The sequence below is a fragment of the Myiozetetes cayanensis genome, unplaced genomic scaffold (assembly GCF_022539395.1).
Source record: "Myiozetetes cayanensis isolate MyiCay16 unplaced genomic scaffold, myiCay2020 scf5-8, whole genome shotgun sequence".
Lineage (NCBI taxonomy): Eukaryota > Metazoa > Chordata > Aves > Passeriformes > Tyrannidae > Myiozetetes > Myiozetetes cayanensis.
In genome coordinates, this window is record NW_026087742.1 from 35,906,594 (window position 1) to 35,929,333 (window position 22,740).

The 22,740-nt window shown below is 39.0% G+C and overlaps 1 protein-coding gene across 10 annotated transcripts in view; it reads left to right on the forward strand.

The window, feature by feature from the left end:
- Positions 1-22,740, forward strand: part of FAT3 (FAT atypical cadherin 3) — a 404,213-nt gene that overhangs the window by 192,032 nt on the left and 189,441 nt on the right. The window lies entirely within an intron of this gene.

Below are 22,740 nucleotides of genomic sequence, written 5' to 3' on the forward strand. Positions count from 1 at the left end.
GCCCATTCTGAAGTAACTTTGCTATCCTGTAAAACTCATCTTTCTACCTTGGTTGTCAGTCCAGTTTCTCTATTCACAGAAAATTTCCAGAAGTCACAGCTAAGCAGAACTGATCAAGAAATCACCTACCTTTTTAATTTGTTGTACTGTTCCTTCACTATTTTGTAATTAGGGATGTTCCATTCACTTCTGGGTAGCCTAATACTCTCATTAGAATTATTATCATGGCAGAAGCACAGCTGAGCTTACAGGGTGAAATTGTACCACAAGTACTGAGTCATAGCACTTTAAGTGTATGCACAATACCTGTGCTATTGGTACTTGTCATATCCTGCCATACCTTATTGTGATAATATCAATGAATGCCCCTCTGTTACAGTAACTTCTTGTGGTCCAAGTCTGAACTGTGTAAGGAAGAATTACTGGTGAGTTAGGGATGCTGAGATATGGAGCCTGTGAGCATTCCTAGAGGGTCTGGAGAGGCAGCTGCCAGGGAGGAAAATAAAGCTGTGATGTTAGCCCAGACAAGGTGAAGGCTTGGGGCGGAGGGGTTGTTGGTGTTCCTTTTTCCTTTGTATTTCCTGCTGCTTTTTAATCAATAAGGTAACGCACACTTGTCTTTTGCTTAACAGTCAGAGTTACTGCATATGTCTGTGATATTGGACCTTGCAAATCACAAGCAAACAATATTGAATCAGCATTTTTCCCTTCTGCTCGGTTGCAATGAATACTGTCATACTGTAATCTTAGGACAGGCAATTTTTGTGGCTTGAATAGTGTTTCCCCTTGTTGTGTGAGCACTTTGCAATAACTCTTTATGGACTGGAAGTTAGAGGCGAGGACTGTAGTTAGAGTTTACTCTCAGTTAACATCCAGTCCTTGGCACAAACAAAGAAAAAGGGTATTATTTCCTGTTTATAGAATTAGATTGACCTGTGCTGCATGTGGATATTAAAACAAAACAAAAAAAAAGTATATGTGGGAAATGGAAGTAAAAAGAGAAGGCAACTGGGAACTCAGGTGTGTTTTCATAAGCCATCATGATGTTAGTAATCACCAACAATTAACTTCTCCTTTGTCTTCCATCACATAGCAGGTTGTGTCAGCACCTACAAAACCCCCAAAGCCTCATCACCCTACAGTAGATCTAAACCAGTCTGTTCAAAAATTAGACTTAACAGGAAATTAGTGTTATTTTTCCTCTTTTTTCTCTGACTCTGTCTCCACCAGAGTTACACTGTTATAACAAAGGATAATTATTTTCTGTGAAATGACTCTCCCCTCTCTTTCCCTCTTCCCTTTATGTTAATCAGTGTTTTTCTTTCCCTGGGAAGACTGACACAACTTCTTTGAAGTTAGTAGTGTTGTTGCCAGTTAAGTATGTGACCTTATCCATGTAATTGTACAGATCGTGCCGCCATATGTCTCGATGCACAGAGCTTAATTTAACCGTAGACATATATGTATAAAAATAAAGTAGTATCTGGGGGTTAAATATCAGAAGACCCCCTAATCACAGCTTTCACATTGTACAAAGCTTTCTAAAGAGCTCTAAGAGCTCTGAAGATAGATCTTTAGAAAAGATTCCTACGTGGGACTGTGCTTTTGTAACTTTTTTAATCTTATGTTGATTGTGTGTATTCCACAATGCCTGTACTTCCTTGCTTGTTGTATCTACTTGGTTTCTCCCCCTGTGGAAGCTAAGTCCTTCACACTATTTGGTAAGGTAGAGCAGCACCATTTTAATTTTTTTACAAGCAGGGAACTGATGCAAAGGAAGCAGCTAACACATCCTCCGCCAGTAATAAAAAGTTGGTCTTAGCTTGCCTTCAAAGCCACTGGACACATGTAATGCAAAGCCTTACTGGCACGGGTCCAGCCCATCTTGCCCCGATGAATGTAAGGCTACCTTGGCACCAGTGTTCTCTACCATTTGTGCATAAGTTACCAGGGCATGTGGGAGCCCCAGTAGAACCTATTCCCTATCCTGTTTCCAACTAGCCCGCCACTTCCCATTCCTGCCCTTCAGCCATTCCTCGCCTTTCTTTCTCTCTTGCCCAAAGGCAAGCCTGGGTTGCCCACAGGAAAGAAAGAATCACTGTTTGCAGAGACAAGGAGTCTTGGATGGCTCTGTTGAAACCTCCTGGGATATAAGGCCAGAACTGACTTGTCTTTTGAGTGGATGAAGAAACCCTGTTCTCCATCAGCCTAATGCAAGCGCACACCTAAGCATTAGTGCTGATGCTGTTGTGGAGCAAGGAAGCAAACCCAGCACCCTGAAGTCCCCCTCTACCCCCAGTAATCATTCCTTTCTCCATATTACATTTGCTCGTACTTTCTGTGCAAGAACATGTTTTCTCATTGCTTCCTGTGTATATGAGTCAATGTCATGACATACTGCGGGTTTGTTGCCTTCTAGGAGAAATTTAATGTTTTTGTCAGATGAGTTGCGTGCAAGGAATCTGTGCTGCAGTGATCTATTTATATGGTAATTAGCAAGTAGCTTTGCAGCTCTTAAAGGGATTTGGTTTGAAAACTAAGTATTATTTCCTGAATTTTAACTTACCAACAGCATATGAACAGCAGTGCACATTCACAATTTTTTTAATGTAGCCACAATACCCAAAAGATAAATGTAAGTCTGCTCTGCAAGCGAATATTTTGGCTTTAATTAATTTTACTCCCATTCACCATATGCTTGTATTTTCTGACCTTCATTTGAATCACAGACACTATGTAATAGAATGTGCAATATTAAAACAAAAGTTCCTTAAAGAGGCACAAGTGCTCATGGTACTACATTTTCAGCTGAATTATATGGTTTGTGCTACCTGAGAATTTGATCATCTTATCCTAAGAAGGTATTGTTATGGAAAGGTACTGTCATTGCTCAAAGATGTTGAAGTTATTTTCATTCATATGAGAACAAGGTGTGTTTTTTTTAATCTTTGAAGAAATGTTATAACACCATCATTTATATTACTCAGAGAGCTCTTTTAGGAGACGCAACCAGGGATGGAGAATATTCTCTTTATCCTTATTATATTATGTGTTTGAAGCAGTTCTTGAGCTAGGACCTGGGAAGGCACTGCAAATGACACAAAGAATAATTGCTGCTAAATTTAATTTATTGAGTAGGTGTGAATTAGATTGATTAAACAGAGAATAAACACATACAAGATTACCCAAAGTATATGCAGGGATGGAAAAATGTTAGACTGTATTAACAGCTTAGATATGTGTGATGCTGAGATATTTTTCATGTGAGTCTATAATTTCTGAGGGGATTTCTCTCAGGTTTTTCATTTCTTTCTTGTAACACTTAATGTAATCCAAACTGATTAAGGAAATGTTATGTATTGAAGGGAAGAAAAATAAGGCAAACACATGCTTAGAATTAACTCTAGACTAGTCTACTGGAGTGAAGTGCAGCTTTGACTCAACAAGATACATGACTTGAATTTGTATTTGTGAAAACCCCTTGGTCTCAGTTGGGTTCACTTGTGGAGGACAGAATCCTTTACGGAAGGATGCACAGCTCAGTGTCAGAGAAGCAAAGAGGAAGGATTTAGATACAGTCCTTGTTTGGTCAGCTGGATGGAGGGGCTTCACCCTTCACTCTTGAGCTTAGCTCCAATCTGTTGGTGCATCCTCTTCTCCTGTTACCTGATGTTGAGAAGGAAGGATCTCAAGGACTTTTTATTCATTCAACCCAGAGAAACAGATTTCCTCTCCACCTCCAAAACTTCTGCTTGAAGTCATTGTGCAGAATATCTGGAATTTTACAAGCACCCCTCAGGGCAGTAGGGTAACCTCTTTACCTGGCTGCTTTGTTAACAGCAGAAGTGCAGTACTGAGAAAGTAATTAAAGACTTAATGGGAAGACAAAAAAAAGTCCTAAGTAGAGAGAAATCATTTTTGCTTATAAACAAACATGAGGAAAGGAGATGAAATCATGAAGAAAATAATATATAGTTGGTTGAACTGACTGTATAAAGGCAGTTGCATTGCATAGAAAACATTCCATGTTGAAGACTGTTTCGCCCATATGTGTGCATGGAGTTGGCTTTTGTCATCAAGAATGCTCACCCCCACCTCTGATAGTGCCTTTGGTTAAGAAAAAAAGCAACCCAGAGTAGTATCCTCAGGATACCTTAATTTTGGCACATTGAGTCCTGCAAGAAAATTAAGAGGGATTAGGAGTGGTTGAGTTGGGGTGGGTGTTTCTTGTTTTGTTTTGTTGGGCTGGTTTTGGTTTTGTTTTCTGTTGGGGTTTGGTTTTTGTTTTGTTTTGTTTTGTTTTGTTTTTTAAGTAGTGTGTGGGTTTTGTGGCGCTTTTTTTTAGTGCTTTTTTTCTCTAATTATTTAGTAATTAAAAATAATTCATAGCTAAGAACTCAGTCAGGAAAAGCAAAACCTGGGCTGTGTTTTGATAAGCTGAAACGATGACTTATTTTTTTAATATTTCTTGCAATATTGTGGCACCTTTGTAGCTGCAGTCGCGAGGCAGCACCCTACCGTGCTTGGCAGGATAAGTGGAGTAAAAGATGGTTGCTACATCTAAAAAGCTCACAGTTGAAGGGTAGCCTGAGACAACAGATGGGAAAAAGCAGATGGAGATGCGTCAGAAAAACCAAGGCGGTATTGATCAGCGCTAAGTTTGTTCCTAGGCACTCTTGGTGTGTGGAGGAGTGGAGACCAGGCTTTTAAAATCAAGGAGTGGGGCACTTTGGTCCCTTGCTGGCAAGGTGCTGGCATGCCCTTGTATGCCATGGGCTTGGCCCTGAGGCTGCAGCTCCCATTGTCTTGCAGAGCTGGAAGGGAGGAGGTGCAAGGGATTTGCCCCACATAGTATAGAGGATATATATATTCTGCATCTGTATCTATAAACAGATTTCCCTCCCTCTCTCTGAGGTCTGTACATATATGTATATGTGTATATATATATATATTTTTTTTTAATTTCACACAAATTCCAAAGGGCTGGTTTTGGTGAGGTTTGAGGGGAGGTTTTTTGTGGGTTTTCTGGTTTGTTGATTTGGTTTGGTTTTTTGCATTTTAGTTTTTTTTTTAATTAAAGGATTTTTCAGCAAAAATCATTCAAAGTGGATTTTTTTCTTTAATGGCATGTATATAAGTTAAGGGCTTTTCCCTTACACTCCTTCTCTATTTTCGTGAGAAAAGAAAGACAGTGGCAGTCTTAAAATAAGAGAACTTAACTGCTATTGAATTGGGATATGATGGCAGAGGCACCTAGGAAGGCTGATATTTTCAAACACGATATTCAGCTGAACAGATCCTGAAAGGTAAAATTTTTCTATATTCTGGAAAAGCTGGCTACTGTCCTCACCATACTTAAATAAAATATCTAAGGGGCATCCACATCTCTTCCTCCTACACCGGAGCTCAAGGAGTTTTGTAGTGGGGATTTGTAGAAGACACCTGTTGTCTACAGCCAGGGGTAGGATCCAGGAAGGCCTCTGGGTACGTGAGTTCTCTTTGAAATGTTGTGCATATACACACGTGTACCAGAGTTAAGATCCTACATTTTCTTCACCTGTCTCCCTGTGTGGGCAGTGGGACTCACTGTTAAATGATAGAGTCAGACATTTAGAGCAAGATTCTCATCTCTTTTTAAGCATGACTGGATCTTGTGTCAATCCATCTACTTAAAAGGATCACATCACTGGGGTTCTCAAATGCCTTTTTTTAAACCTAAAATTTGCACTACCATGCCATGAGGAGCTGAAGAAATTCAAGCCCTTGTAATTTGTCAAGCAAAATTTAAGAGGTTGTGCCTTCATTGTGTGTGCCTACATGGGGACAGGATTTCTGACAAAGGCTTTCTTTCATCTAACAGATAAAAGGCATAAAAGACAGTGGAAGGTGAAGTTAGATAAATTCAGACTAGAAATAGTCTTATATTTCTTGCTCGGGATAGTTTTAGCTGTAAAGGTGCTATTCCAAAGTTATAGTCCAGACACAAGAGGCTGAGTGGTGAAATTCCCTGACTGTTATTATCCAGGAGCTCATAAGAGATGCTCTGATCTGAACTAAAAACCTGTTAATGCATAATGAACGCAGTGTAAGTCAAAAAGGACCATAGCGGTAGAGGGGCTTTATGGCACAGCTCCACTGTGCACAGAAAGCTGGGAAGAAAGGCCATGTCTCTTATAGGAATGGATAATGTATATTCAAATATAGTGTTGTCCTGTGTTTTTCTTTTCTGGGCTTCTTGAATACCATTATTGCTTTGCAATGTTATAAATAAATCAACAAAAGAAAAATTTTGTTATGTGTATTCCTTGTTGGTTCTAACAGGATTAAAATAAGAAAACATTAACACCAACTTGCCTCATATGAGAAACATGATTCTGTTGTTCCATCACAGCTGAAACATTGCAGACCATATTCCTTTTAGATCACTCTCTCACTGATAGCAGAGTGTAATGGAGCTTTTCAGACTCATGTTGCAAATTTTTGGATTAAAAAGTTTCCTATCTGTTACAAAACAGCGATAACCACATTCAGTGAGGTGTGGGGTAGGAGTGACTTGTTCTATTTCTAGGGGCATGTAATATTTTATCATCTTGCAGCCTTTCTGCAATTTGGTATGCTGAGAGAAATTAATTTGACTGTTTACAATATTTAATTTTCAATAATTATTCAAGCATATAGAATGAAAGGCATTTACAGTATGTAGTAAACAGATGGATTAGCAATTGTGCATGTAATTAGAAATTACACTTAAAATACAAATGTGTATTTGAATATTCAGTTACCTTTAAAAAGAGAAAAAGTATAAATAAAACTCTTGAGAGCCGTAGAAATTATTTAGAGTCCATGAAGTGCCCTTCATAAGTGAGTCTTTGCCAATAATATTCACTAAATTGCAATTGTAAGTTGCATATACTTTCCCCCCACCCCCAGGATAAGACTAAATTGTTCGAATGCTGTTGTGGTTTCAGAATCACTGCAGCATCACTTTTTCCAGTCTCCAGACAGAGACATCCCCTCTCCATCACTGCATCCATGCTGTTAGTGGTGTGAACTTGGGCACACCGCAGGGTACTCACTCCAACCTGGCACCCAGTCCTCAGCCCTGCCTTTGCTAGAGGTCCACTTGAGTCATGACACTTGAGAAATTATTTTGTTAGGACAAGATAAATCTTTCCCAGAAAATGTGGAACTGTCAGGATGCGAAAGTACTCTAAATGAATAACAGCCTGATCTTATTACTTTAGAGTTTATCCTTTCCCCACCTTGCATTGTGTTTCAATCTTTCATCCAGTCAAAAGTGATTTGTAGGATAGGTAACACAGCGACCCCAGGTAAAATCACTAAAAATGCCTGTGAATGATTTTTAGAAGCAACTTTTGAGAATCCATTTTAGATGCCTTTGCTAGTACATACTTCCCAGATTTTGGTATGGTTTCCTAACATAGCTCCTGGGTTGAGTGCTTTGCTCCTGCGCTCTTTGCACCTACAGCAGGCTGTTTAGGTCTACATCAGAGCTGGTGTAGAACAACTTCTTTTTCTCTGTTAATTTAATAGTTAAAAACCTCCCAACAAACCCCACTCTTTTGTCTTGTGGAAACTTTGAAAAAAATGGCTATAAATGGGCTGTAACACTTTCAAGGAAAGAGTTTTATCTTACTCTTAGTGAAGTCAACAGGATTCCTGCCATTGCTGCAGATGGGTGTGGGATTGAACCCTTAGTGATTATCTGAGTGTGAAATGAGAAAATATATTTAACTGGGTTCATTTGAAACTATTAGAGACAAATTCTCATCTAGGATAATATTTGGAGCTGATTTCCATGGCCTTTCAGCATATTGACCATAAGTCATGTCATGAGTATGAAATACACCTTGTCCCCATATTTATCTCTTCCCTTTAAAGGGATTATAATTAAACATAGAAAAAAAAAAACAACAAATCTCTGCCTCTCAAGTTTACTGGATTTAAGGAATTGTTTTAACTTTAAGAAAAAAATAATTCATTGAAAATTGATCTTTTCCATTTTTTTTTACTATATTGTGTTAAAATTTTTGATGCTATTGTTCTATTCACTGTTCATTCACTAATGCTGTTCTATGTATTTATTTGTTGATGGAAGTGATTTTTTTTTCCTAGACCTTTCCTACTGGTGCCTCCTAGACCTCAGAGAGCTCCTGCTTGTGGTGTTTTCTGGTTTTGAGATGGAAGCAGAGGTTTTGCAGAGTTTTTGCAGTGTGATAGGATACTGAATGAACAGATCAATAGCCTGAAGGTCAGGGGATTATTAGATCATCTGCTCTGACCCCCTTCATAGTACATGGTAGAAATTCTCCTAATTACTCCTACACTGGGAAGTTTAACTGGTGTTTGACTAAAGCCTATATTCTAGGAAGATACCAATTTAAAGGCTACAAGACCTTTTTTTCCTTGATGCTTCTCTCTGGCTTAATTTTCATTGAGTTTATCTGCCTCTTCTCTCCAGCCATTGAATTCCATCGTACCTTTCTCTGCTGGAATACAAAGCCCTTTACTCCCTAGTAAGTTCTTCCTGTGCAGGTACTAATGTTCATTATCCAATTATTAATTAATTAAACATAGTATAGTTTTTAATGCAGAGAGAAAGAGAAGCACTGACTTAATTAGTACCATATTGTCTTTAACTTTTATGTAGAAAAACACAGACTGTTCTACCTCAGTAAAGCCATTCGTGGTCACAGTCTAAATGTGACTTCCAAAGTCTTTCCACCTCAAGTCTCCAACCTGCAGGAAAAAAGAGGGTCAAGTGCAGATGTGGGGGCTATGAAGTAGTTCCAAGGACCTTCTCAACATGAGCAACAGCAGCTGCCGATGCAGCAAAGAAGATATGCCAGGTTATCATTCACAAAAATTTTTCTTGTGGTTCTGGCTTCCACGGTAAGATGATAGCTGCTTAATTTCTTTTTCTTGTAGATAGGAACTGAATGCATATGGCTTAACCATTTGTCATCCACCATAGCTATCCTGCCCTTCTTCCAGGACAAATTACTGCATTATTTTTTATGGCTAGAGATGGAGTTTTTTTGGCTTGGGGGCAGTTACCCCTTTTCATGCTTCCTTTACTGTCAAAAGATGGAAAATTTGGTTTTGCGTCTAGACACGTAGGAAGCATTTTGGGGGTAAGGAACTTAGACAGATGTTAGCTTTCTAAACACCATAATATATATTTAAAGGAAACATATCATGAAACCCAAGTTCTGTTATTTCCAGAACATACAGCAGATGTGTTTAGAAATTCCCATTTGTTTCTGCTCTGCTACCAGTGATTTCATATTTGTGCACACTGCAAGCCAACAGCTGTGGGTTTATCAGTTGCAGATAATGAACAATGTTATATGGGGCAGAAGAGAAACAGTCCAGTGTGATCCATCACCTTAGTACTGCAATCAGCACTCGTGTCTGTGCTGTCACTTGATGCTCTCCCATCCAGTTGTGGGCTCTGTCCTATGCACAGGATGGTGCTCGCTGCCTTGCCTTCTGACAAATACTTGCTAATGGCACAGAAGCCAGGGTAATAAATCATAAGGAGTTGTCTTTTTGGAAAACAAGACATCATGGGTGAGGAGTTGGCTTTAGGTGACAGCGGAACCGCAAGATGTTGCATGATGTTTGCTCTAGCAAGTTGGCAGTTAACTCACTTGTGTATTATCAATTGCTCATGAAATGTGGGGTAATTAAGACCTGGATTCCCTCCTTAGCTTGCCATAAGGCTCTTGCACAATCTGGAAATGTCTCTTGGAGTGGCTTCCCCTGCGTGGAGGTCAGGACTTTGCCCCTGCCAGCTGACTTCATGCCAGTGGTGCAGGGCTGGTGCCCGCACAGGGACAGGCTGAGAAATCCTGACTCAGCCCCCAAGAAGGTATTGCAGCTCCTCAAGGGAATGGAGTATCAGAAATACAAAAAGAAAATGCATTTTTGTTGTTTTCATTTGCCTTCTGGTTTAGGGCAGACTGAACAGATTTCAAATTTCAGATCCACAAATACAGCTTTTTTCTGGGGATTGTTTTCATTTTGTTTCTTGTAAATGAAAGCTGAATCTCTTGTAATTACAAGAGTCTCAAGACTTTGGATAAAACAGCATCAGGAAAGTGATGATAAATCCTTGACAGGACCTGTACCTGACTTCAGAGAAAATAAGTATATGGTGGCACTTGTGTGCTTGGTCCTCGCAATGAAATTCTCTATCTGAAAGCACGACTTTATGACTGTGAGCAGCAGCAGTAATGATCCCTTTCTTCCTTACAGTGCTCTTGTGTGAGTTATTTCATTACTGCCTGTAATGTGCTTTGAGACCTTGGATTGAAGAGCAGGGTGATTATTATGGTAGTTTAATAATATTGTTTAGAAGGGTGTAATATGCTGCGGCACTGGGATTCATGGAAACACGATCTGCATTCAGTGTAAATGCTCTCCATCACCAAAGTCAAGTCACAAAGTCAAAGTCACACTTGGCATTGCTGCTGCTTCATCTTCAGCAGGTCTTGGGGAGCTCAAGGTGCAGCTTGGTGATCTTCCAGTCCCCAGCTCCGTGGCAGGGCATAGTTTCAGCCCTGGTTGCTCTTCCCCTCCCTTTGTTCTCACTGAGATCTTTGCATTCAGCAGTCCCTGTTTTGGGACAAGGGGATTTGCCTCAGGGTACCTCACCTGTCTTTCTCCTATGTTTCCCAGCAGTGCCTGGTTTTATATCACTCCATGCCAGGAGGCTGCTGTAATGCTATTTGCATTATCCCTGCAGCTGACTCCAGTAATGTGCAGATTTTTGTGACTGCTTTCAGAGGTTTCACTGTGACTTTACTCTTAAGTGGTGATTGCCTATTGCATCTTGGTCTGCTAGCTGTTTGAGAAGGAAGCAATACCTGCTTCCATAGTCTTCCACATCAGAAAGAGCTGCTGTGGTTTGAGACAACCAGTCAGGGAAAAAAGCAGTTTCCCTGTTTTGGAAGGGAGCGTGGGGCTTTGTCTGCCCAGAGTCCAAACCACAGGACTGATTCCCTGGTACTGGCAGCTGCACTGCTAGCTCTGAGGCAGCTCCTGCTCTTTCTGGCGGCAGGAGTCTAGGTGCCATGCCAGCTCCGAGGCCTTTCTATGTTTGTACCCCTGCCAGCCTCCCAAGAACCTGAGCTCATACCCTGCCACAGAGTTTTGCAGGTGTTGCAGTATTGCTCAGTATTTGGAGAAGAGGAAATTTCACAATATCCTTTTTCATCCAGTTCTATGACCTTTTATGTATTTTGCCACTTTCAAGGCTATTGTGCTCTTTTGCCTGTTATCTCTTTTCTTTTTTTAACAAAAGCAGATGTAAAGTTATTGAAAAAATACAGTTTTCCACACAAATTGGTGCCTGAATTACTGTAGTGTCTGTACTGTAGCATCTTACAGTTGGTTCTATTGTATTGAGATTTTTACATGAATCTTTAATGCCACGGCATCTAAATACCTTTCAAAAATGCATTAACCAGTCGATTTAACATTTCCAATAAGATACAGACTTGTTCTATATAAGAACTATTATTAATATACTATTCAATACTCAAGTTGCATTAGAGCATATATAAACCACAGGCATAAAAAAACCCCTTCAGAATGCTTTTTTAATGAAAGCACAGAGAGAAACCCTGCCAGAGGGCAGTTCTTCCCTTTCTGGCTTTAGTTGGAGGGTGTGAACAGCTCTTTGAAGGTCACAGAAAAATGACTTTGGGGTGGGAATTGCCACAACTTTGTCTCTGTTGTCCTCCTCCTGACTCCTATCTCCCTCCACTTCTGGGCATCACAGGACAATTAGCATGAGAAATCCCATTACTCTCCCTTCCTTTTCTCTTCTAGCCCCAGTTTAGCAACACTTTCAGTAAAGAGAGAGGAAAGAGAGGTGTGAAATGATATATAAATTTTGACATACAGCTTTTTTTCATTTTTTGCTTGCCCTCAGTCTGGAACTATTAGTCTTGGTCTGTACTGGGACCTCCAAGGGCTGTCATAGTATAAATTATGAAAAAAGAAAAGCTGATCACTTCCACCAAAAGAGTCACGAAGGTTTTTTCCCTTACTTGGTCACAGAAAATGAGAAATGACAAGAAGCTTTCAGATTTGGCTTTTCAGATTGATTCCTAACCGTATGTGTCATGTGAGACAGATAAATGCAGTTTAATGATAAATTCCAAAGGGAAAGGAAAAATTAAGAGGGACGTGTCTGAAAATCCAACATCTTTGCCAGCCATTTACATGCTAGAATATAATTTCTGACTGATTATCATCTAGTAACAATTAAACATCTTTAACCTTTTCAACCTCCTGTGATTTGCTGCATTAATGAAAAATGTAAAATAGAATGTGCATCTTTCTGAGGAGGTTACACAGAGAAAAAAGTTGTTGAGTGAGACTTATCAAGGTTTAATTTACATAGCAAATCTGGTTATTACCTAAATTGTCTTTTGGAAGACAGTGTCCAATGAAAAAATATTCTTCTGATGTTACATAATTATTAGATTTCAAAACTGAGAGGAATACACAGTCAGGAATTGGTGCGTTTTTTAGTTGGCTGTTTGTTGTGGTTTGGTTTTTTGGTTTTTTTTGTATGTGTTAAAAGAATACTAATATAATATTAACATAATATTTTAATCACCACTTGTTACTTTTATCATACTGGTCTTAATATATGTAGCTGTATTTTTTACAGGTAAACAGGCAATTTCATATTTGTAAGGACATGAAAAAATTAGACCGTATTTTCTTCATTTTGGACTGGTTTTCCTTGTTCTCAGTTTTAAAAAAAAACCACAAAACAACTTGCCATGTGGGCTGAAAAGTGATCTGCAGTGACTAATTGACTGCAAACATACACCACTCGGGTATTGAAGCAGATAAAATTGCCAGTAATGTTTTAAACCAAGGTCTCAACATTTTTTTAGCCCAGATGCTCTGGGCTCTAGCAAGTGCTCCCTATTCAGAAGTCCTTAAAGAGGAACACATAGCGGTCTTGAAAAACAGATTGATCAGTTTAAGCTCTTTTCTTAACAGTAAACAAAAAGGGCTCTACTTTTTGTATATTACAATGAGCTCCTGAAATGAGGCTGTGCTATTTTCCAGAGTTTGCAAGTGTTCAGTTTGCTCTGCCTCTGCTGCAGCTGTCAGTGTATAAATAGGCTGTGTGGGCTTCTCCAGGAGTCTGTACTGCTGAGAGTCTCATAGATCATGTTGGCTTCAGCCTTCGGCAGTTGTGGGGTGTTTTCCAGGGGATGCATGGCTGGGGCAGGCAGCAGAGCTGGATTCAGGTGGCCACATGCAGCAGGCAACTGGAGAAAGGAGGGAGGTGGTGGAGACCTTCCACACAAACAACAGCTAGAGGTTTGGAGGAGGAATCATAAAATCCATTGGCTTTTGCAGTAGGTGATGATCAACTGAATTCCCTAACGCCTCCACAGTGGGGACCTGTCTTACAAGGGAGAATCTCTGTACCAGCCCAAGGAGGCATCATATACACAACTTCAGTCGTGCTTTGCACTTTTCTTCCATGTTAGCCTCAGCTTTGTCAGACATCTGACAGAAGTTTTCTAACAACAAAACAAATAATGTTATATTTGCCATCTTAACATCTGGGTTATAGCCACATGACATAGCTTCCACCATTCTCACATGAAGTGCACATCAAAATTTTGAATCATACACTGCTAAAACTCATCCAGCCAGTCAGCACTTCACTACCACTATAGGGGAGCACTGCAGAGCCTGGCTAATTATGGCTGCGTAGGTGTGAGCATGAGGTATGGGCTGAAATCCAAACACTGCGCAAACTACTGTTCTTCAGGCTCCTGGAACCACAGCTTGGCATTTTCAGAAGTATCACACAGCAAGTGCCTCAGCTTGGAGAGCAGGCCAAGGGATGGGACACGGGCAGGTAGACTTGGTGATGGGGAAGGTTTGTTGTGGGAGGGAAGGGGAAGCTTTTTAATCTTACAAACCATACACAAACATCATGGTAGCATGCACTTACCAGCACTGTGAATTTGTAGTGGACACAGTGCAAGAGATTCACACCAGGCTCAGTTCCCTCCCATTCTGGTGCAGGAGGAAGTTAGTGATGGAGAGTTGCCTGAAGAAGGGGGATGGGGAACATCCGCTGAAATTCTTCATGTTGTAAGGTTGGGAGCTTGTAATCAAAAGTCATTCAAAAGGAGAAGATAGCTTATCTACCCTCCCTATCTATTTTGTTGCTAACATTTGTTTATAAATCTCATTCTGGTTAGAGCAACCTCAGTTTCTGAATTCTGCAGTTTGGCAGTGCTGGTAACCGTGAAGCAGTGTCCTTTGGGGTTTTCACCTGCTCTGCCTTGGCATGCTGAGAACAATCCTTTCATGTTATTAAAACCTAAATTGACTTTCTAGGTCTGGAGTCCCAGCATCATACTTCTATTGATCAGAATTACTTCTGGGGTATAAAGAACAAAGTGCACAGCTTCAGAGCACCCTGGGTGGCTTTCTTCAGTGCCACAGTAACTTGTTAGGAGGTGGATTAATGATGAACACTGCAGGTTTGCATAGTACTTTTGAATAAGATATATAGAGAGACAGTAAAACACAGGAAAGGAAACTCTGTGAGTCACTGGTCATTTTTTATGCTGTCAGGTACCTTCGTACAAATCATGTACAGTTTGAGCTTCCTTCTGAACAGCCCTTGGATATAATTGGTGAAGATGTCTCTCATAGCGAGTTTGACAAAAGGGCAAACTTCTCATTTGCCCAGCATTGACACTGACCAAAACATCCTAAAGTCCTTGCAGAGAAACAGAGCCTGATTAATGTCTCAACAACAAGGTGAAGGATGTGCACAGCAGAGACTGTGGTTGCTTCTCAGCCTGTCAGTGTGGTGTCCTGCCACACATGCACACACCACAAAGAGCGTGGCAACATGGTTTTGCCCCACTTTAAGTATGTGTTTGAGGTTTCTTTTTTTTTTCTCTGCTAGGACATCTGGAAATGAGGATCTTTGCAGTTGTATTAGCAGTACACAGTAGTGTGTGCTCTTTGTTGCAAAAGAGATAAATGTATGTGTGGAGGGAGCGGGGGTGGTGACTGTCAAAGCATTTTTCCTCTTCTATTACTCAAATCTCTAGGACATTTTAATTAAAAATAATTTATTCCTGGACAGTCTTTTGACATCCAGTGTAAACCTCAGTGTTTTGTAACAAAGCAGAGTTTCTTTGTTTAGTGTTCTGTTACAAACTCTAAGTGAGAGAAAATGAGTAATTTCGTCGTTAAAAGGCGTAGATTTTGTGAAAAGTCAGCAGTGTCAGAGAATCATAGAATTTTTTAGCTTGGAAAAGACCTTTAAGATCATTGAGTCCAACCACTGGCACTTAAAAAGATCATTATGTCACAACATACATAATACGTGTCCTATTTGCTGCCTTTTTGTAAAGAATACTGTAGCTCTATGGCCATCTAGGTTTGGAGAGCAAACTTTCTATAGGTCATTGCTTTTACAGAACCAACTAATTACGTGGCACTTCAGTTCTGAAATGCTAAGACTGGATAAAAATATAGATGAGATTCAGTGCAGAAAATATAGCATGCATGAGAGGTATGTAAAAAATTAAACTATTTAATTTAGTCTTACCAGAAAAAAAAAATAAAAAAGAAGGATTTTTAGTACAAGCGTAAGATGAAAAGTTAGAATTGTTTTATATTAAAGGCAACCTGCGAATTTGATGCTGAAATATCACTAGGGAACAGGTTTTAGCACTTGTAGTTGAATTTTCTGAGAAACAGCTTTGTAAAATGTTTTGTTCAGTAAGACCTCCAAGTAGTGGATTACTTTTATATGGAGTAAGAGACACCATACTCTGAATTCACAGCCATACACCCACTGAAAAGGGATATGCACATTTTCTTATTTGTTGTTATTTTAATCCCTCTTCTTAAATTTATCTAGGTTCTCTGTCTTTATTTTTATTAACTGTTACAAGGCAGTAACTGAAGAAACACTTTATACTGCAGTTGTTGAACTGTTCAAGGAGAGGCACACAGTCTTCAATATAAAAGGAGAGTCTAAATCTAAGAGATAGTTTGCCTGAGGCTTCCAAAATATTACCCAGGTGCCAGCACATAGAAAGTGCCAGCAGCTCCCTGAGAAACATGTACATTGGAACAGAGCACAGATGTGCATTATCGTCATCTAAAGTTTGCATGAAGATAAAGGAGAGAAGGATCCAATAAAAATAGTTGGGGGAATAAACCAGGGTCTGTTGCTGTGGGTACGTTTTTTTGGAAAGGAGTGCAGTGTGCTGGGTACAAGAAGCCGGGTTACACAGGTGACGTTTCTTGTGCAGGCGGCACCTGAGGAAAGTAGGGCATTTTGAGCATATGAAAGACAGAGATGTGCAGAACTTCGTTAGGAATTCCAGTCACTTCTTCAGTACAAGATAAGATAGACAATGTATTTTGCATGTTAAGTCAATTTACTTATTCCGTATATGTTCCACATGTAGGTTAAATGTCTGTATTTTTTTCTTCAAATAAAGGTGGGCATCTGTGCAAGACAGTGATATCTCTGAGACTGTATTTTAACAAGGTAACTGCATGCTGGAATTATTTTGATTTGCTTTGGGTTCTGATTTAAGGGAAGTCTTTCCACCTACAGCGTCTTTTTCTGTGCTAATGTTATTGGACTATTTGAACACAAATTTACTAATGCATTTACTCTCAAGGTAGTCATCTAGAAGTGGTGTTCATAATTTTTTCCACTGTTGTACATGGTATCTTTTTTACAAGCCTCAGCATCACAAACTTTTTAATTTATTTTTTTTAATAAGACTACTAATACTAAGTAAGACTACTTTTAATAAGACTACTTTTAATAAGGCTACTTTTAATAAGGCTACTTATAAGACTACTACTACTATTGCATTCTGAATTCAGTTCTATATAACCTAGACTGTTCAGCAGCACTCTTCAAAACATCTCAGAAGATGCTTCCAGGAATTTCAGGCTGGTAAACCCAACACAGGAATCAGTGATGCTTTTGTAAAGGATACCAGTGTCCCCAAACATACTGGAGTTTCTACAAATGAATTGGATAAATCCAGTTGATAGACCATATTGGCTATAACCTCCTTTCAGGTCATTGTAGCAAGGGAGAAGTTCATTTCTGAGCATCCTTTTCTCCAAGCTAAACACCCCTATCTTCTCCCTCAGCTGCTCCTCATCAGACTTGTGCTCCAGACCCTTTTCCAGCTCCATTGCCCTTCTCTGAGCATGTTCAAGTGTCTTAATGTCTTCGTTGTAGTGAGGGGCCCAGAACTGAACACAGGATTCGAGGTACAGCCTCACCAGTGATGACTACAGGGGGCAATCTCTGCCCTGGTCCTGCTGGCCATATATATGAACCTTAGCACACTCTTTTTTTTTTTTTTTTTTTTGGTAAGGTAAGATGAGAAATTGGAAAGTGTCTGAGAAAAAATGGGAATAACGTACTGCAGATTTCTGTCTCATGTAGTACTTTGTTTTGTGTTTAGAATATATGGATATATAATTCTTAATGTATGCAAAAGGCCCTCCATATTGTCTTTACTTTACATTATAAATACAATTCCCATAATAATGCAGGATCTTCTGTAGGAAGTGCAGATTGTCGAGAACACTGGTAATTATATTAATAACTGAAGATAAGTGTAACTTAAATGTTTTCCGTTATTACAACTCAGAGTTACCATCCTGAGAGTGAGTTTTTAATTAGCAGAACCAACCCCTTCTGTTTTATCTAGCTCTGACCACATTTTGAGATGATTATAAGCAAGGTGATGACATTAAGATCCTAAAAGCAGCAGCAGTGTTCCAGCATGCTGCCATTCCCCATGTGGTTTATGGTTTGCAATCCACCCAGAGGTTTAGAGACAACACAATTAAAGAAGTTGAGTAGTCCACTCCAGAATGAGAGGTGGCAATTACCACTGCCTTTCAGAATGTCTTCAGTTATGATATTCTAGTATTATAATTATTGGATGTGTTCCTGAGCACAATTTGTTACTTCTTCCAAAGAGCCTTTACAGCATGGGATCATGCTTAAAAACCCCAGAGACTGCTGTTTGTGCCTCCTGACTGCATTGCTTTTGCACACACTTAATTACTAGGTTAGTAGGCAGAGAATGGTATGAAGTCTTTATTTTGAGGTGATGCTCTGCAACTGTGCTTTACTTTATTTGTTTAGTATTTTTACAAAACAGTTCCAAACTCAGAGCAGAATCCATCATGAAACATCAGGTCATTAAATCCCGTTACTATGTTGTTGTTGTTTTCCTCACATCAGTCATTTTCTCTGCAGCAGCTAAAGAGAAGGCATAGTTTGTATCGTCTCTTACTAATGACTGTAGAGCTGTTTTGATTCCTAGCCCATTGCATAATATAGTAAAAACCTTATGCATACAAGTCAAAAAAAAAAAAAAAAGACCTACTTGAAATTTCCAAGATAAAACTAATGTGTGAATGAGAATGGACTGGTTTTAGTTAATTCTTTTGGTAGCAATAATTATGTCACATTTGTTCAGTAACACATATTAAGTAAGACTGTGTAACCTTTGTGCCCCTTCACATGTTTCACTGCTTGTATTTGCTGAGTGCTCAGAGCTGGGGCATAAAATACTAAGTACACTGAACTCAAATGGTAAATATTCAAACTGAAGTATGCTGCATCATTAATTAAAATTAATGACATTTGCATTTTAAATGGCTGCACTTGTGTGTCGGTGCTGTTTGGCCATCAGGAGAATGTTCTCTGCCTGAGCACAGCCCCGTGCTGCACAGTGGAGGAGGCTGGGGGGGGGATCCCTAGGGCTGCATCTTGACCTGTACTGATGATGTGCTTGTTCCTTGCTGATGCTGTCTTTGAACTAAGATACACTGAGTGCAAGCAAGAATAAATTTGTGCAAGTGATATACTTTATACACAATGTCATTCTAATGTTCAGCATGATCCCAATCTATTTATAAGCCATGAAACTGATATAGTGATATTCAATACTGCATGGATTCAGCCAGCTTCTTGTAAGATGAGTAATAAATTTCCGTGATGTTCTTTAACATCCCTCTTTACAAATGCCTGAAAACCAGTATCTTATCTGCTATGCCTTATGTAGAAGCAGTCACAAAAGGACAACTATTTCTGGAATAATGAATTTGTTTATACACTGATCTCACTGCCAGTTTCTTCTTACTGTCTCCTAGAGCAAGCCAGTCATGTTTGAATGGTAGCAGACCTTTTGAAATAGGGATTCTTGTAAGAATTTATTAGAAAACCAAATTAGGCCATTCATCCCAAATCTACCAAAACTTGTGGGCCTCTTGCTCAGGCAATAGGAAGTTAACAAAATCTGTGGTTTTCACGTAGTGACTAGAAACCAGCAGTTCAGTTCTCTGACTAGCATTACTAGCACTGTTTAATAAATCAGTTAATATTATATTTTTCCTATACTTAATCTGTCATTTCACAGTAAATAATATGTAGTGTAAAATATTATTTATGAGCTTTGCAATTGAATTCTAGTTAGCCTACCAGTGAAATTTGATGCAGGAATAAAATGTAAAATACAAAATTAAATAATAAAAGCAATCTAAAAATAACACACCACAAATCTAGCATAGCAATGCATAGAACTTCTTTAAAGTGTGTGCAGGTTTAATATATGGTCCTAGTTAGAAAAAAGTTTCCAATTTAGTGTATAGTTACAGTTTAGTTACAATTCAGTGTGTTTTAATGATTACCAACCACTGGACTGAAACTTACTTTAGGGAAATACCAAAAAAGTACAGCTGCAAAGCGAGATTAAAATTGATTATTTAAATTAATGTTTCCTGCTTGCTGATTTAAATCATGATTAAAACAGGTGATTTAAGTCACTTTTATTTATATCATTTTGTGCAGTTTGGAGACTTGCAATCCAAGTTCAGAGACATTATTTCCTATTCTAGAATCACAGAACTGCCTCTAGTAAACCACAATTAAATTTTGGAGTCCACTTGTCTTCACTCGTTACTCAAGAATTTTTTTCTCCCTCTGCTTAAACAAAGTACCTTTTTATCACAAGTTATCTAATTATTGTTTCCTTTGGCCTCTTTATACAACCTACATATTGATTTTTTTTTTTGGTCTGAAAAGTCTTTTGTTTTACTTGTCCTTCCCCACTACCATGTCAACTTCCTTGACAACTTTTCCCAGCACTTGGAGGAGGATGAGGAGGATTCCAATAAATGTAAATACTACAGCTACTAGTGGTTAACGAATTACTCTCATCAGCAGAGCCTGGTGGTGGACATCAAATGCTCTTGACTGATTACAATGCAAAAATCACCATGAGGGTAGTTTAGAGTTTTCATGATTTCCTTTGCATTTGCAGCAGGGTAGGAGCAGGCACACAGTTGGTCAGTGATAAGTCTATAAAGTGCATTAGTTTTGATTGTGCCTTCCTTACCAATGGCTGGCTGGCTGGCTGTCTCAAGGTTAAACATGTCTTAGTGTGATATGGTCTCACTTCATATTAGAACACAGACTTTTGTGTTAACTTTTTGGTTTCATTTAAGGGAATAGTCATGCAGCTGGGGAGTTCTTGTAGTCATTGCAAACAGGGGCATGAGAGCTTTTACTGTAATCTAGAAGTTAATCTTCATCAAACCATTACTGAAAATACAAGAGACCATAATGAAATCTTCAGGATTTTTGAGCATCACTTGCCTAAAGCTTGAAAGAATGAGTATGAGAAGCTCTCTAACTGACTTTAAAGGGGTGGAAAATGTGCAGATTTTATTCACTCAAATATCCAAGGTTATTTTTTTCCTTTTTTGAACATTCATGATTCTTCTGATAATTACATTTAGTGACATGTAATGCAAAGGGCAATGTAAAATGCACTGTTGTCTCCTCTTTGTGCTTCTGTTTCAAAGAGAAGAAATGGTGCTCCTGGGGTTCAGGATGTTCAGAAGCTTATTGTCTCATCACGTATTATAATTGTGTGGGGCAGTTTCACAGAATGGCTGCAGTTTGGTCCTGAAAGAAGTCTTTTAGTGGGATCCAGCCATACTGAGTAGTAAATGGAGTCTCCTCAAGGAATGGGCGTTTTTTGAGGGGAAAAAAAAGCAAATCCAAAGACTTGCAGCTTAAAGATCAAAGATTATGCTGTCAATGTCCCTACATTAACCAAGTGACTGACCTACACTTAAAAGGATTTTTACATTAGTGTCAGAAGGAATTGTGTCATTTTCCTTCAGCTAAACAACTTGTGTATCCTCTCATACAACCTTAATGAAAAGAATCCACACTGGGGTCATTCATGTTTCCATTAGGCTCTGCATCAAGAGCAAGTGGTCATGGAAGGAGGCATAAGTAAAGAAAAACAATCTTGCAGAAGTTAGTGGAGAGTGCAAAACTCTTATGCACCTTCTCCAAAACAGGTTTTCTGATCGTGTATGGGCACAGAAGTCAAGGGTTCACAGTCATATACTGTGGTGGAAGAAGAGTACCTTGGCAAAAAAGGAGAGCTTTTACTGTTGTTGGCTTATGCAGCCCTGAGCAGGATTTGTTGGGCCTTCATACTACACAGTAGCTTCCAAAAACAAAACAAAACAAAACAAAACAAAATTAAATATGTTTTTAAAAGGGGTTAAATAATTTGTTTTCTTAAGGGGGTTATCAGGCACCTATTGTATTTGATGAGGTTTCTGTGTATGCTTCTTAAGGAATTTCATGTTGCAGTAAAGTGATGAATTAGGTGAGGGATTTGATGTAGTCTTGGAAGAGCAGCCATCAGGTTCAAGGGGGAGTGTAGGGATGGCCAGGAATTATCTTGCTGCATTACAGGGAAGCAGCACGTGGAGGTGTTCAGTTCCCCCACTGCATAGTGAGTCAGCAGGGGGAAGAAGGGTCTCAGATACTATCTCCACAGTGAAATTAGGAAAGGGTAGAAAGGTCCACAGCTTCATCCAAGATAATTCAGAATTAACACATAATATCTAAAATGGGAAGGTGAATTATCTTTCAGTTGCATTAAAAACTGGAAGGTCTTCTGCTGTTTATTTGTCTTCTTTCTTTTTTTCTTTCAGCTAGATTTAAAGAAAAAATAATTACTCCTGTCATTAGTTATGTTATTTATTGCTGCTGAAGATTATTCTCCTGGTTACATGTAAAAGAAGGACCAAAACTAGTCTCTGTCAAAGCTTTCAAGCTGCTTATGGCATAAGCACAAGTAGGAGGACAGAGACACATCTTTGTGAAACCTTGGGATCTGCTGAATAAATGTTTCTTCTCAAGTCCATTTTCCAGTGGAGATACTGCTAGGAAATCTGTTCAGAAGTACTAACCAACATCTCTTGAGATGCACTGAGCTGATGGGTTTTATTTATTTCCTTTAAGTCATGATTGTAGCTATTAAAAACTACATCAAGACAGCTCTTCAGGTTGAGCTTTTGCTAATGAACTTGGTAATACAAATCCTGCTGACTTCCAGTGAAGTTGTTTTGGATAAAAATCTCATTAGGAACAAATTTACTGTCTGTGTCAGTGATCAAACAGAATTTGGGGGACAGGTGATTCCTTGTCTTTCTTCTTTGCTGGAGAATGAAATGTCAAACTATGTCTTTGAGACATTTTCCTAAGTATTTTCTGCTTGCAATGGACTTTAGAATTTTGTCTTTTTTTTTAATGTGAACATAGCAAAAAAAAACCCC